At 37.4% G+C, this 15,322-nt stretch overlaps 1 protein-coding gene across 4 annotated transcripts in view; it reads left to right on the forward strand.

The window, feature by feature from the left end:
- The window catches only part of TFPI (tissue factor pathway inhibitor), a 103,681-nt gene that overhangs the window by 9,866 nt on the left and 78,493 nt on the right, over positions 1-15,322 (forward strand). The window lies entirely within an intron of this gene.

Here is a 15,322-nt window from a genome sequence, read left to right on the forward strand (position 1 = left end):
GGCGCAACCACGACCGGCTTATTTTTGTGTTTTTAGTAGAGATGGGGTTTCATCATGTGGGCCAGACTGGTCTTTAACTCCTGACCTGAGGTGATCCGCCCGCCTCGGCCTCCGAAAGTGCTGGTTTTATAGACGTGAGTTACTGGCCAAGAGAAACAATTATTTTTTATCAGTGAGATTTTCACTATCTAAAATGTAGAAAGAGTTGTGATTTGATTCATGAAGTAAGGTTAAGAAATTTTTCATCAAGTAATTCTCCAGAAACTATTACTTCCTGTAAAAAGAGCCAAATCCAAAAAGAAGTTTTCCTTTAGCGAGTCTTTTTTTTTTTTTTTTTTTTTTTTTTTTAATGACGTCTAGCTCTGTTGCTCAGGCTGAAGCGCAGTGGCGCTATCTCGCTATCTCAGCTCACTAAAACCTCCCTCTCCTGGGCTCAAGCTAGCCAGTCTTTTAGTAAACATGATTAGTCAGCACATCTGCAATTACAATGGAGGTTTGATTTTTGTTGTTTTTGTTTGTTTTTAAGTCTCTGTGTTTGTAATGTTAATTTACTTTTCAAGTTTAGAATGTTTTGCTTCATTGTTTCCCATATTTTAATCTGTAAATATTTTACACTTTAAAATTATAAGTGTAATTTAAGTGTAAATATTTTATGCTTTAAAATTATAATCTCAAAATTTTGCTCTTATGGTAAAAATTAAGCATTGCTTTAATGTCAGGACAGTTTTAATGATAAGAAATGGGGATTTCGCATGGGCTTATATTATTGATATTCTCTCATCCCCTAAGCATCCTTCAATCAAAAAAAAGTTTTCAGTTGGTTAATAGCTCATTTGTGAAAGCAAAAATAGCAAAACAATTGTGAGGTTATATTTGGCTGCTGATGGGAAAACATCACAGCACAGGTAGCATAAATAATTAGCTTAAATTTATTAGCCCGCATTATACAAAATACAGAGGTAAGCGGCTTCAAGACTGGTTCCTTTGTAGTTTTTTCCTATGTTTTTATTTCCATCATTCACAGCAGATGAATTTTATTTTTAGTTTGTCTGCCTCAATGTTACAAGATAGCAGCTTCAGTAACGGGTGTTACTTACAGACAGGACAAATACAAGGAGGAGTTATCTTGTGGTTCTTCCCATATAGGTGCATTCACAGCAAGGAGAATTTTCAAAATCACTCCATCCCCAACCATGCAGCTACATCCCCTCTCAACTTGTTAGCCAGAGTTCATATACAGATATCTAAACCAAACACTACAAAGTTAATGGAATCACCATGATCAATGTGGGTTAGTGATGATTTATTCCTTAGGTGGGTGTAGGCTAACCTTTTCTGAGAGCTGGATTTATGAACATATTAAAGAGTCTTCTCACTCTAATGTAGCAGAGAATGTTTCATGAGCAAACAAACAAGATGACTAAACTGTTTTTTAAGTAGAAGAGAAATGATGAAAATGAATTCATAATCTCATTGACCTAAAGTATTTTCTGTTACCAAACCATCTTTTTCTCCATGAACACCAAGTTTTACTTGGTTGATCTTAAAGTATGCATCTATTTTTGAGTACAGCATTTCAAATTCATATCATGTGGATTATTCCGAAGTTATCTTCTTTTTTTTTTTTTTTTTGAGACGGAGTCTCGCTCTGTCGCCCAGGCTGGAGTGCAGTGGCCGGATCTCAGCTCACTGCAAGCTCCGCCTCCCGGGTTCACGCCATTCTCCTGCCTCAGCCTCCCAAGTAGCTGGGACTACAGGCGCCCGCCAGGTCGCCCGGCTAGTTTTTTGTATTTTTTTTAGTAGAGACGGGGTTTCACCATGTTAGCCAGGATGGTCTCGATCTCCTGACCTCGTGATCCACCCGTCTCGGCCTCCCAAAGTGCTGGGATTACAGGCTTGAGCCACCGCGCCCGGCCCTCCGAAGTTATCTTCTAGTCATTATCACTGCCAGTTTAACTTAGTGTATATTAAATTTGGTAGATATATAATAATTTTCATTATGTTGGAACCTACATTGTTTAAAATGTAATTTTATTTTCTCTAGTAAAATAAACATGAACGTGCACACAACCATTTTAGTATTTTTAATTCCAAAGTGTGATATTACTAATTTGAATTATTATCTACATTTCTAAACATTGAAAGAACACATGTAGAAAAAAATGATTAGTTGATGATTAAGTAATAAACCATTTATATATTTCCTCTTACCAACACCTTTCAAAGTCTTGCTTCTTTTGTTCTTTATCTCTGTCCAGTTAATAAAATACAAATATAATCATTCAAATATTAAATTCCTGTATCTGGAGGGGAGAAATGCTGAATTTTTAAGGCAGCAGTAGTTACTATTAATTTATAGCTGGGATTCCAGCAGCCCGGAATTTTTTTTTTTTTTTTTTTTTTTTTTTTTTTTGAGACTAAGTCTCACCCTGTCACCCAGGCTAGAGTGCAGTGGTGCTATCTCAGCTCACTGCAACCTCCTTCTCCCGGGTTCAAGCAATTCTCCTGCCTCAGCCTCCTGGGTAGCTGGGTTTACAGGCACACGCCACCACGCCCAGCTAATTTTTATATTTTTAGTAGAGACAGGGTTTCACCATATTGGTCAGGCTGGTCTCAAACTCCTGACTTTGTGACCAGCGGCCTCCCAAAGTGCTGGGATAACAGGCGTGAGCGACAGCGCCTGGCTCCAGAAATCTTTTAATGCTAAATTATTAATGCTCCATTTTATTTTGCTTAGAGAAAACATCAAACCTTCACATTTTTAAAAGTCTACTACTTCTTGTCATTCTGAAAGACAATCGCAATCTCTTTCTCACGTACAAAATTTAATCACAGCAAGATATTTTTCTCCTTCCTATCCGCTCTTCAGTAACTTTCTCATCTCTCTCTCTCCGTTTCTTTGTCCCCCCCCTCCCCGCAAAACACACACACACACATTCATTACACACACTTTGAAAATGTATTTGTATCCCCCACCAAGAAAACCTATCATTTTAATGGAAAATACAACTTTTCTCAGCACACAGTTAAACTCTTTTCACCTGTGCCTGGGATCTCATCTGCTATTCATTTTACTTTTCTTACGGCTTTTAACTCTCCCTTTTTAACCACATAAAACTATAACCTTCACAAAATTTTTCCCTTCAAATTCTGTTACTTTTCAGCACAGATTTATAAAATAACATCCTAAATTTCTATTTACATAGCCTCGGTTCCTGTTCCTACCCCATCTCACTTGCTGTTGCCCCCTCACTCTAAAAGATTTTACGAGGTTACTCATGATGCCATTGTCATTAAATCCCATGTTACCCCTTCCCTTCTGGAACACTCTGTGCTTTAGACATCGTTGACTCATGATAATTTCTGGAAATACTCACTTCCCTTAGTGTTTGTGTAACTGCAGCTTCCCAGGTTTTCTCCTGCTTCGCTGGCCATTTCCTCTCAGTTTTCTCATACTTGTTTTTCTCCTGGTTGTTCAGAGTTCACTTCTAGGATATTCCTTCCCAATCTTCACAGTCACCTCATAGCCACTATGAGGATTACATGAGTTAATATTTGTAAAAGCATTCAGGAGAGTGCTTGCTTCACATCAAATGCTATATATACTTGTTAAATAAATAGGTCTCATTCACCCCACGGAACAATGATAGTTTATCTCCTGATTCTCAAGTTTTTGTCTCCAGCAGAGACCTCTATTCTGAGCCATATCTATATATGGGGCTTTTTGTTTCATAGTTCCACTGGAGGTTTCACAAATCCTTCAAACTCAAACTACCTCACCTTGAATTAATCACCTTCCTAGGGCTATGTGCTTTTTTATTTTAGGCTCCCAAGTCAGTGTCAGGAACCATCAACTGACACCTTTGCTAAAGTCAGACCCTCACTGTAGGTGATCTTGATGCCTCTCTCTTCCTCACTTGCCTTATCATTTTAATCATAAAAGTCTCTTCAATTTACTTTTGAATTTTCTCACAAATTAGACCACTATTTTCAATATTGTATTACAAATCATAGATAATTCTTATCCCCAAACTTCTGGTTTTCTGATATTCCAGAATATACTTCAAATTGCTCCGTGAAAACTTTCAAGTATACATGTTAGGAAAACTTTTTAGTTTTATGTCTTATAGTTTTTGAGTGTGTGCGATAAGTATTTGTGATGTTATGATATGAAATATGGAGAAGATATATGAAAATGTGTCTGAATATTTTTACATAATATGTTGCTTGTGGTCACTTGTGCTTCAGAATCTGAAGCATCTTGAATGATCTGTCATTACTTAATCCTATCTCTTAAGTTGACTTTTTAATTAAAGGTTTATATTATTTTCTTTCTTTCTTTCTTTTTTTCTTTTTTTGAGATGGAGTCTCACTCTGTCACCCAGGCTGGAGTGCAGTGACACAGTCTCAGCTCATTGCAACCTCCACCTCCTGGGATAAGGTTTTCTCCTGCCTCAGCCTCCCAAGTAGCTGGGACTACAGGTGCATATCACCACACCAGGCTAGTTTTTGTATTTTTAGTAGAGATGGGGTTTCACCGCATTGACCAGCCTGGTCTTGAACTGCTAACCTCAAGTGATCCGCCCGCTTTGGCCTCCCAAAGTGTTGGGATTACAAGCGTGAGCCACCCCGCCTGGCCGGTTTATTCTTTTGTTTTAAGAAAATTTATTACATAAAAGAAGTCATCTCTTTATTTGACTTACATCTGTAAAATTTCTCACAGATTTTGCTCATTCTTTGTCCCAATTTATCAAGCTTTCTTTCCAAGTTTTCAGAAGTTTTTGGTATTTCACTTTACCAAGGATCTACCTTCAAAATACTATTTCCTTCCAGTTCACAGCTGTCATATTACTAACAGCATTAATCCCCCTATACTGAATGTACAGTGGGGCTTCTTTGATTTTGATCATAGTATGATATGATTTATTAACACACTATGTTTTTTCCATCTTATTTTGCAATTTTTTGCAGTGAGGTAAGGATCTTACTCTTTCTGTTTAGTATGAAGCTCAAATAGTTAAGGGTTATAAATGAGGATGATGTGGCCAGGCACGGTGGCTCACGCCTGTTATCCTAGTACTTTGGGAGGCCGAGGCGGGCGGATTGCCTGAGCTCAGGAGTTTGAGACCAGCCTAAGCAACATGGTGAAACCCTGTCTCTACTAAAATACAACAACAACAGCAAAAAGTTAGCCAGGCGTGGTGGTAGATGCCTGTAGCCCCAGCTACTCGGGAGGCTGAGGCAGGAGAATTACTTGAACCCGGGAGGTGGAAGTTGCAGTGAGCCAATATCGAACCAGTGCACTCCAGCCTGGGGAAAGAGTGAAGCTCCGTCTCAAAAAAAAAGAGAGAGAATGACATAATGGGTGGTGGTTGTGATGTTAAAGATGTCAGGAATTCTCTCAACAAGCATGTTGAATGCAAAACATGTTTATTCAGTTTGAGGATAAACTAGACTCTGCTTTCACATTAACAATATCTCCCATCCTCCACCATTTCTTTTTTTCTGTTGTCTGATTTGGAATAAATCACATCTAGACTTTTGAAAACAAATGGGCCATTTTTTTTCTAGCTTTCTATCTACTTTCATCAAACTTTATCTGAAGGCATTTTCTACTTCTGGAAAAAATCACAGATGTTGGAGTTTCCAATAGTGGATTAAATTTTGCTGAGGAAAATGCACTAAGGTTACACACGATCTGCTGTGTTATTTATGCATTCTCTTCACTCATCATAAACACAAATAGGCTTAATAACCTCATTTAACAAATGAAAAACTGAATCTTATAGATGGTTAGTGTGTTTTTCCACTAAAAAATTAGTAATCAAACTTAGATCTTTTTTTATGCCTTTCCTATGTCCATTCTATCCATCTCACTTTTTTATACTACCTTGCCCTATGTATAAAATAACATCAATATATTTATTTGCTCCTTCTCATTTTGTTTTAATTCTTATGTTATTTTGAAAGGAAAAAAATGAGTCTACAAGGGCATACCTAGAACTTTATTATCACTGGTCCTTACTTTGCATTCTCACACTCTGTAAAATATTTCTCTAATGTACTCACAGACATTATTCTGTCCAAGTAGCAATCATTTAATGTTTACTGAAATCCAAATGAACAACTGATAAAATTTGAAAGAACATACACATACACACACACACACACACACACACACACACACTCCATTTAGGCAAAGGTACAAATAAACACTTTCATATGCTCATAAGTGTATGTTGATATTATATCTCTGAACGACAATTTTTAATACATATTAATATTATTAAAATGTTTAAATATTAGACCCAATAATTCTTCTCCTGTGAATTTACCATAAATAAGTAACTTTCAAAGTTTTGAAATATTAAACTACAAAAACACTGTTGCATGAATACTTGTAATTGCAAAAATAGATATTGCCCGAAGATATGAGAATGGTAACATAAATTTTTAAATATCTCAAAAAAAATTATGCAGCCATTAAATGAGGTTATGCAAGTCAGTTTGGAAAGTTATTAATTTTTTTTATTATACTTTAAGTTCTGGGGTACATGTACAGAACGTGCAGGTTTGTCACATAGGTATACAAGTACCATAGTGGTTTGCTGCACCCATCAATCCATCATCTACATTAAGTATTTCTCCTAATGCTATCCCTCCCTTAGTCCACAAACCCCCAACAGGCCAGGGTGTGTGATGTTCCCCTCGTGTCCATGTGTTCTCATTGTTCAGCTCCCACTTGTGAGAGAGAATATGCAGTGTTTGGTTTTCTGTTCCTGTGTTAGTTTGTTGAGAATGATGGTTTCCAGCTTCATCGATTTCCCTGCAAAGGACATGAACACATCCTTTTTTATGGCAGCAGAGTATTCCATGGTTTATATGTGCCACATTTTCTTTATACAATCTATCATTGTCAGGCATTTGAGTTGGTTCCAAGTCTTTGCTATTGTGAATAGTGCTGCAATAAACATACTTGTGCATATGTCTTTATAGAGTGATTTATAATCCTTTGGTTATATACCTAATAACGGGATTGCTGAGTCAAATGGTATTTTTGGATATAGATACTTGAAGAATCACCACACTGTCTTCCACAATGGTTGAACTAGTTTACAGTCCCACCAACAGTGCAAAAGCATTCCTATTACTCCACATCCTCTCCAGCATCTGTTGTTTCTTGACTTTTTAATGATTGCTATTCTAATGGGTGTGGATTTGATTTGCATTTCTCTAATGACCAGTGATGATGAGCTTCTCTTCATGTGTTTGTTGGTTGCATAAATGTCTTCTTTTGAGAAGTGTTTGTTCATATCCTTCAACCACTTTCTGATGGGTTTTTTTTTTTTTTTCTTGTAAATTTGTTTAAGTTCTTTGTAGATTCTGGATATTAGCCCTTTGTCAGATGGATAGATTGCAAAACTTTTCTCCCATTCTGTAGGTTGCCTGTTCACTCTGATGATAGTTTCTTTTGCTGTGCAGAAGCTCTTTGGTTTAATTAGATCCCGTTTGTCAATTTTGGCTTTTGTTGCCATTGCTTTTGGTGTTTTAGTGATGAAGTCTTTGGCCATGCCTATGTCCTGAATGGTATTGCCTAGGTTTTCTTCTAGGGTTTTATGTTTTTAGGACTTACATTTAATTTAATGCATCTTGAGTTAATTTTTATACAAGGTGTAAGGAAGGGGTCCAGTTTCTGCTTTCTGCATATGGCTAGCCAGTTTTCCCAACACCATTTATTAAATAGGGAATCCTTTCCCCATTGCTGGCTTTTGTCAGGTGCATCAAACATAAGATGGATGTAGATGTGGGGCATTATCTCTGAGGCCTCTGTTGTGTTCCATTGGTCTTTATATCTGCTTTGGTACCAGTACCATGCTGTTTTGGTTACTGTAGCCTTGTAGTATAGTTAGAAGTCAGGTAGCATGATGCCTCTAGCTTTGTTCTTTTTGCTTAGGATTGTCTTGGCTATACAGGCTGTTTTTTGGTTTCATATGAAATTTAAAGTAGTTTGATTTTCTAATTCTGTGAAGAAAGTAAATGGTAGCTTGATGGGAACCGCATTGAATCTATAAATTACTTTGGGCAGTATGGCCATTTTCATGATATTGATTCTTCCTATCCACAAGCATGGAATGATTTTCCATTTTTTTGTGTCCTCTCTTATTTCCTTGAGCAGTGGTTTGTAGATCTCTTTGAAGAGGTCCTTCACATCCCTTGTGAGTTGTATTCCTAGATATTTTATTCTCTTTGTAGCAACTGTGAATGGGATTTCACTCATGATTTAACTATTTGTCTGTTATTGGTGTATAAGAATGCTTGTGATTTTTTCACATTGATTTTGTATCCTGAGACTTTGCTGAAGTTGCTTTTCAGCTTAAGGAGATTTTGGGCTGAGACAATGGTGTTTTCTAAATATACAATCATGTCATCTGCAAACAGAGAAAATTTGACTTCCTGTCTTCCTATTCGAATACACTTTATTTCTTTCACTTGCCTGATTGCCCTGGCCAGAACTTCCAACACTATGTTGAATAGGAGTGGTGAGAGAGCATCCTTGTCTTGTGCCTGTTTTCAAAGAGAATGTGTCAAGCTTTTGCCCATTCAGTATGTTATTGGCTGTGGTTTTGTCATAAATAGCTCTTATTATTTTGAGATACATTCCATCAATACCAAGTTTACTGAGAGTATTTAGCATAAAGCCATGTTGAATTTTATTGAAGGTCTTTTCTGCGTCTATTGAGATAATCATGCGGTTTTTGTCATTGGTTCTGTTTATGTGACGGATTAAGTTTATTGATTTGTGTATGTTGAACCAGTCTTGCATCCCAGTGATGAAACTGACTTGATCGTGGGGGATAAGCTTTTTGATGTGCTGCTAGATTCTGTTTGCCAGTATTTTATTGAGGATTTTTGCATCAATGTCCATCAGGGATATTGGCCTGAATTTTTCTTTTTTTGTGTGTGTTTCTGCCAGGTTTTGGTATCAGGATGATGCTGGCCTCATAAAACGAGTTAGGGAGGAGTCCCTCTTTTTCTATTGTTTGGAATAGTTTCAGAAGGAATAGTACCAGCTACTCTTTGTACCTCTGGTAGAATTCGGCTATGAATTTCTTTGGTCCTGGGCTTTTTATGGTTGGTAGTCTATTGATTACTGCCTCAATTTCAGAACTTGTTATTGGTCTATTCAGGCATTCGTCTTCTTCCTGGTTTAGGCTTGGGAGGTTGTACATGTCCAGGAATATATCCATTTCTTCTAGATTTTCTAGTTGATTTGCATAGAGATTTTTATAGTATTCTTTGATGGTAGTTTATATTTCTGTGGGATCAGTCGTGATATCCCCTTTATCATTTTTGTATTGTGTCTATTTGATTCTTCTCCCTTTTCTTCTTCATTAGTCTGGCTAGCGGTCTATCTACTTTGTTAATCTTTTCAAAAAACCAGCTCCTGGATTCAGTGATTTTTTTGAAGAGGTTTTCCTGTCTCTGTCTCCTTCATTTCTGCTCTGATCGTAGTTATTTCTTGTCTGCTGCTAGCTTTTGAATTTGTTTGCTCTGGATTCTCTAGTTCTTTTAATTGTGATGTTTGGTTGTCGACTTTAGATCATTCCCACTTTCTCTTATGGGCATTTAGTGCTATAAATTTCTCTCTAAACACTGCTTTAGCTGTGTCCCAGAAATTTTGGTATGTTGTGTCTTTGTTCTCATTGGTTTCAAATAACTTATTTATTTCTGCCTTAATTTTGTTATTTACTCAGTAGTCCTTCAGGAGCTGGTTGGTCAGTTTCCATATAGTTGTATGGTTTTAAGTGAGTTTCTTAATCCTGAGTTCTAAGTTGATTGCACTATGGTCTGAGAGACTGTTATGATTTCCATTCTTTTGCATTTGCTGAGGAGTGTTTTACTTCCAATTATGTGGTAAATTTTAGAGTAATTGTGATGTAGTGCTGAGAAGAATGTATATTCTGTTGATTTGGGGTTGAGAGTTCTGTAGATGTCTATTAGGTCTGCTTGTTGCAGAGCTGAGTTCAGGTCCTGGATATCCTTGTTAACCTTCTGTCTCATTGATCTGTCTAATATTGACAGCAGGGTGTTAAAGTCTCCCACTATTATTGTGTGGGAGTCTAAATTTCTTTGTGGGTCTCTAAGAACTTGCTTTATGAATCTGGGTGCTCCTGTATCAGGTGCATATATATTTAGGATAGTTTAGTTCTTCTTGTTGCATTGATCCCTTTACCATTATGTAATGCCCATCTTTGACTATTTTGGTCTTTGTTGGTTTAAAGTCTGTTTTACTAGAGACTAGCATTGCAACCCCTGATTTTTTTTTTTTTTTTTTTTTTGCTTTCCATTTGCTTGGTCAATATTCCTCTCTCCCTTTGTTTTCAGCCAATGTGTGTTTTTGCACGTGACATAGGTCTCCTGAATACAGCACACCAGTGGGTTTTGACTCTTTATCCAATTTGCCGGTCTGTGTCTTTTAACTGGGGCATTTAACCCACTTACATTTACAGTTAATATTGCTATGTGTGAATTTGATCCTGTCATTATGATGTTAGCTGGTTATTTTGCCTATTAATTGATGCAGTTTCTTCATAGTGTCAATGGTCTTTACAATTTGGTATGTTTTTGCATGGTGGGTACTGGTTGTTTCTTTCTATATTTAGTTCCTCCTTCAGGATCTCTTGTAAGGCAGGCCTGGTGGTGACAAAATCTCTCAGCATTTGCTTGTCTGTAAAATATTTAATTTATCCTTCACTTATGAAGCTTAGTTTTGCTTGATCTGAAATTCTGGCTTGAAAATTCTTTTCTTTAAGAATGTGGAATATTGGCCCCCACTCTCTTCTGGCTTGTAGGGTTTCTGCAGAGAAATCCACTGTTAATCTGATGAGCTTCCCTTTATGGGAATCCCAACCTTTTTCTCTGGATGCTCTTAACATTTTTTCCTTCATTTCAACCTTGTTCCATCTGATGATTATGTGTCTTTGGGTTGCTCTTCTCAAGGAGTATGTTTGTGGTGTTCTCTGTACTTCCTGAATTTGAATGTTGGCCTATCTTGCTAGGTTGGGGAAGTTCTCCTGGATAAGATCCTGAAGAGTAGTTTCCAACTTCTTTCCATTCTCCCAGTCACTTTCAGGTACACTAATCAAATGTGGGTTTGGTCTTTTCATATAATCTCATATTTCTTGGAGCCTTTGTTCATTCCTTTTAGTTCTTTTTTCTCTAATCTTGTCTTCATGCTTTATTTCCTTAAGTTGATCTTCAATCTCTGATATCCTTTCCTCTGCTCAATACTTTCACCTATGATACTTTTGTATGCTTCACAAAGTTCTCATGCTGTGTTTTTCAGCTCCATCAGGTCATTTATGTTCTTCTCTAAACTGGTTATTCTAGTTAGCAATTCCTATAACCTTTTTTTAAGGTTCTTAGCTCCCTTGCATTGGGTTAGAACATGCTCCCTTAGCTTGGAGGAGTTTGTTATTACCCACCTTCTGAAGCCTACTTCTGTCAATTCATCAAACTCATTTTTCATCCAGTTTTGTTCCCTTGCTGGCAAGGAGTTGCAATACTTTGGAGGAGAAGAGGTGTTCTGGTTTTTGGAATTTCCAGCCTTTTTGCACTGATTTTTCCTCATCTTTGTGGATTTATGTACCTTTGGTCTTTGATGTTGGTGACCTTCATATGGGTTTCTGGGGTTTCTGTGTGGATGTCCTGTTTGTTGATGTTAATGCTATTCCTTTCTGTTAGTTTTCCTTTTTACAGTCAGGCCCCTTGGCTGCAGGTCTGCTGGAGTTTGCTTGCGGTCCACTCCAGACCCTGTTTTCCTGGGTATCACCAGTGGAGGTTGTAGAACAGCTAAGATTTGCTGCCTGTTCCTTCGTCTGGAAGCTTCATCCCAGAGGGGCACCCACCATATGCCAGCTGGAGCTCTCCTGTATGAGGTGTCTGTTGACCTTTGCTGCGAGGTGTCTCCCAGTCAGGAGGCACGGGGGTCAGGGACCCACTTGAAGAGGCAGTCTATCCCTTAGCAGAGCTCAAACACTGTGCTGGGAGATCTGCTGCTCTCTCCCGAGCCCGCAGGCACTGAATGTTTAAGTCTGCTGAAGCTGCGCCCACATCCACCCCTTCCCCAGGTGCTCTGTCCCAGGGAGATGGAATTTTGATCTATAAGCCCCTGACTGGGGCTACTGTTTTTCTTTCAGAGATGCCCTGCCCAGAGAGGAAGAATCTAGAGATGCAGTCTGGCTACAGTGGGTTTGTGGAGCTGTGTTGGGCTCCACCCAGTTAGAACTTCCCTGAGGCTTTGTTTACACTGTAAAGGGAAAACCAGCTACTCAAGCCTGTAATGGTGGATGCCCCTCCCCCGACCAAGCTAGAGAATCCCAGGTGGACTTCAGACTGCTGTGCTGGCAGCAAGAATTTCAAGCCAGTGGATCTTAGCTTACTGGGTTCCATGGGGCTGCTATCCACTCAGCTAGACCACTTGGCTCCCTGGCTTAAGCCCCCTTTCCAGGGGATGAGGGTTCTGTCTCACTGGCATTCCAGACTCCCACAGCAGAAAAGAAAACTCCCGCAGCTAGCTAGGTGACTGCCCAAATGACTGCCCAGTTTTGTTCTTGAAACCCAGGGCCCCAGTGGCATAGGCACACGACGGAATCTCCTGGTCTGCGGGTTGCAAAGACCGTGGAGAAAGCATTGTATCTGGGCCAGAATGCACTGTTCTTCATGGCATAGTCCCTCATGGCTTCCCTTGGCTAGGGGAGGGAGTTCCCTGACCCCTCGTGCTTCCCAGGTGAGGCAGTGCCCCACCCTGCTTCAGCTCACCCTCTGTGGGTTACACCCACTGTCTAACCAGTCCCAATGAGATGAGCTGGGTACCTCAGTTGGAAATGCAGAAATCACCTGCCTTCTGCATTGATCTCACTGGAAGCTGCAGACCAGAGCTGTTTCTATTCAGTCATCTTGCCTACAACAACTCAAAAGTTATCAATATTATCTCATTCAATGACAAAGGAGGTTACTAAACAATATATGTGCAATGATCATTCACATATGTTCGTATAAATATGATCACATGTATACACACACTTATACATATTAATATGCATAAGAAATCATATACAATCAAAGGTTGTTTCTGAATAAGTAGAATGATGCTTATTCTGTATTTTCTTTATTCTGCTTTATATTTTATGATTTGGAAAAATACACATGTATTACTCTTCCAATTTAAAAAGACAGTTTTAATATTTTAAATACTGAAAGAATAGAACAGTTAAATATGTAGCTAAAAATAAATAGAATACTCCAATTTTGAAAAAAATTAAATAAAAGCAATTGGTAAGAAATCTTCATTCTCTCAATCTTTTCTACCTTTGGAAGAAAGCATTTAAGTGTATTATAAATGGTCACAGCAAAATTTTATTTGACCATAATGAATACAATTTTAATAATATCAAGTAGAATGTTGTCTTAGACATGTCAATGTATCACTTAGATGAAAAATAAACTATTTTTGTAAATGGCATCAAACATAAATAAAATAGTCAATTTCTAGGTGATTGCATTGGTAAACCTTTTTAAATTTTTCCCATTGCAAAGACGAGGAAAAATAAAATTTTTGGTTGACATAGAACTTGTAAGCTTATCATGGTCATATAAATCATATCAAAAGAGGAATATGCTATAGATATTTTTAAATAGAAAAATTGAAACTATGAAAATTTATTTATAGTCAAATGGTTGCAAAATGCACAGAAAAATTTCTGTGAATATTTTTGTTATTGACACTTTTGTAATAACTGTAAAAAGAAACTATTACATCAATAAGGTGCTGATAAAATACATCACATTTTAATGATTCATTGTGAGACTGAATTCATTCAGACACAATAAACATCTTACATAATAAGACCTTGAAAGCACAATTTGGAATTCTTTGGTAGAATACAGAGTATTTTAGAGACTCTACAGTCATGAGCTAAGCCAGAAACTAAAATATAAACAGCTAAGTTTACTGTAGCAGCCTCTCTAGTATTGGCCCTCTGTAGAACTCTATACCACACACCTTTCTACAGACAGCAGTTAGCCCGAATCTGTAAAGGTATTGACTCCTTGGCAAGTCAGTTGTGGCTGGATGCTGCTGTGACTCCATTACTGTCCATTTATTAGGAGTTTTGAGAATACATTTTGTGAGTACAGAATATGGACAGGTTTTGTGAGAAACAAAGGTGGAAGAAAGGAAAAAATGATTAGCTAAGTAGTAATTGTCTTCTCTAATGAAGGATTAGTTTATACTTGAGGCCCATTACCCATTATATTCACTTTTATTCATACCATTTAAAATAACTTTGGCTTATGTATTTGTTTTAAATTTCTCCAGTGACCTTTTATTTTCTGTTAAAAAAAAATACAAAATAAAACAATTTTTACTCAATTTTTAATTCATAAAAGATTTATTCCACAAATATCCATTGAGTTCCAGTAGGTACCAGAAAGAACAAACATGATTCCCATATTTAAAGAGCTTACATTTGAGAGAAAAGACAGAGTAAGCAAATAAATATATAATGTGTAACACAGGAAGAGGTACAGTAGTTTAAAAAGCATAGGAAGGAACCTATTTTATGCTCTGAAAGACACGATTTGAGTAGAGATTTTGTATAGAAGCAATATTTCCATTCCATTCATGTGATTAAGTCAGGGGACGATGCCAAAAGTGAAGAGATAATGTTGACAACATGGGTCAGATTTATCAGGTTTTCTCACTGCTGCCATTGGGAATGTCTTTCCACCTTTTTTCATATTCGTAATAATAACTGATTATTTTCCTAAAATCTTGTGGTAAATATTACATATTTAGATTGGGGCCCTTCGAATGTTTAGTATATGAATTTTATTATGCACAATTCTGAAAAAGATGTCCGATTTCAAAATAAGCCTTCTGGGTGCTTTCATATTTAGTCTGCACAACTAACTGAATCAGAAAACAAATATATTACTCAATTTCAGGTTACAAGAATTGACCTCCAGGGCAGTGCCTTCTGCTCTCTTACATGTGATTTGCAATTACAGTTGAGAAATAAGGGTAGAGAAGGAATTCGACGTGAGAATCTGTTTTCCCTGCCAAGTCTTTCCTTCTTATTGTGAGCAAAAAATACACTTTCTCACTGGAGAATACTTCTAGAAAACAGTCACTTTCCCAGACCAGTTATTTGCTCTTAAGAAACAACCATAAATGAATAAACAAACACCATAATTTGGGCAAATTATCATAAAATGTACAACATAAGAAGTTGGCGATTGCTATATTTTCAATAGAAAT

Source organism: Rhinopithecus roxellana, chromosome 14, assembly GCF_007565055.1.
Source record: "Rhinopithecus roxellana isolate Shanxi Qingling chromosome 14, ASM756505v1, whole genome shotgun sequence".
Classification (NCBI taxonomy): Eukaryota; Metazoa; Chordata; class Mammalia; order Primates; family Cercopithecidae; genus Rhinopithecus; species Rhinopithecus roxellana.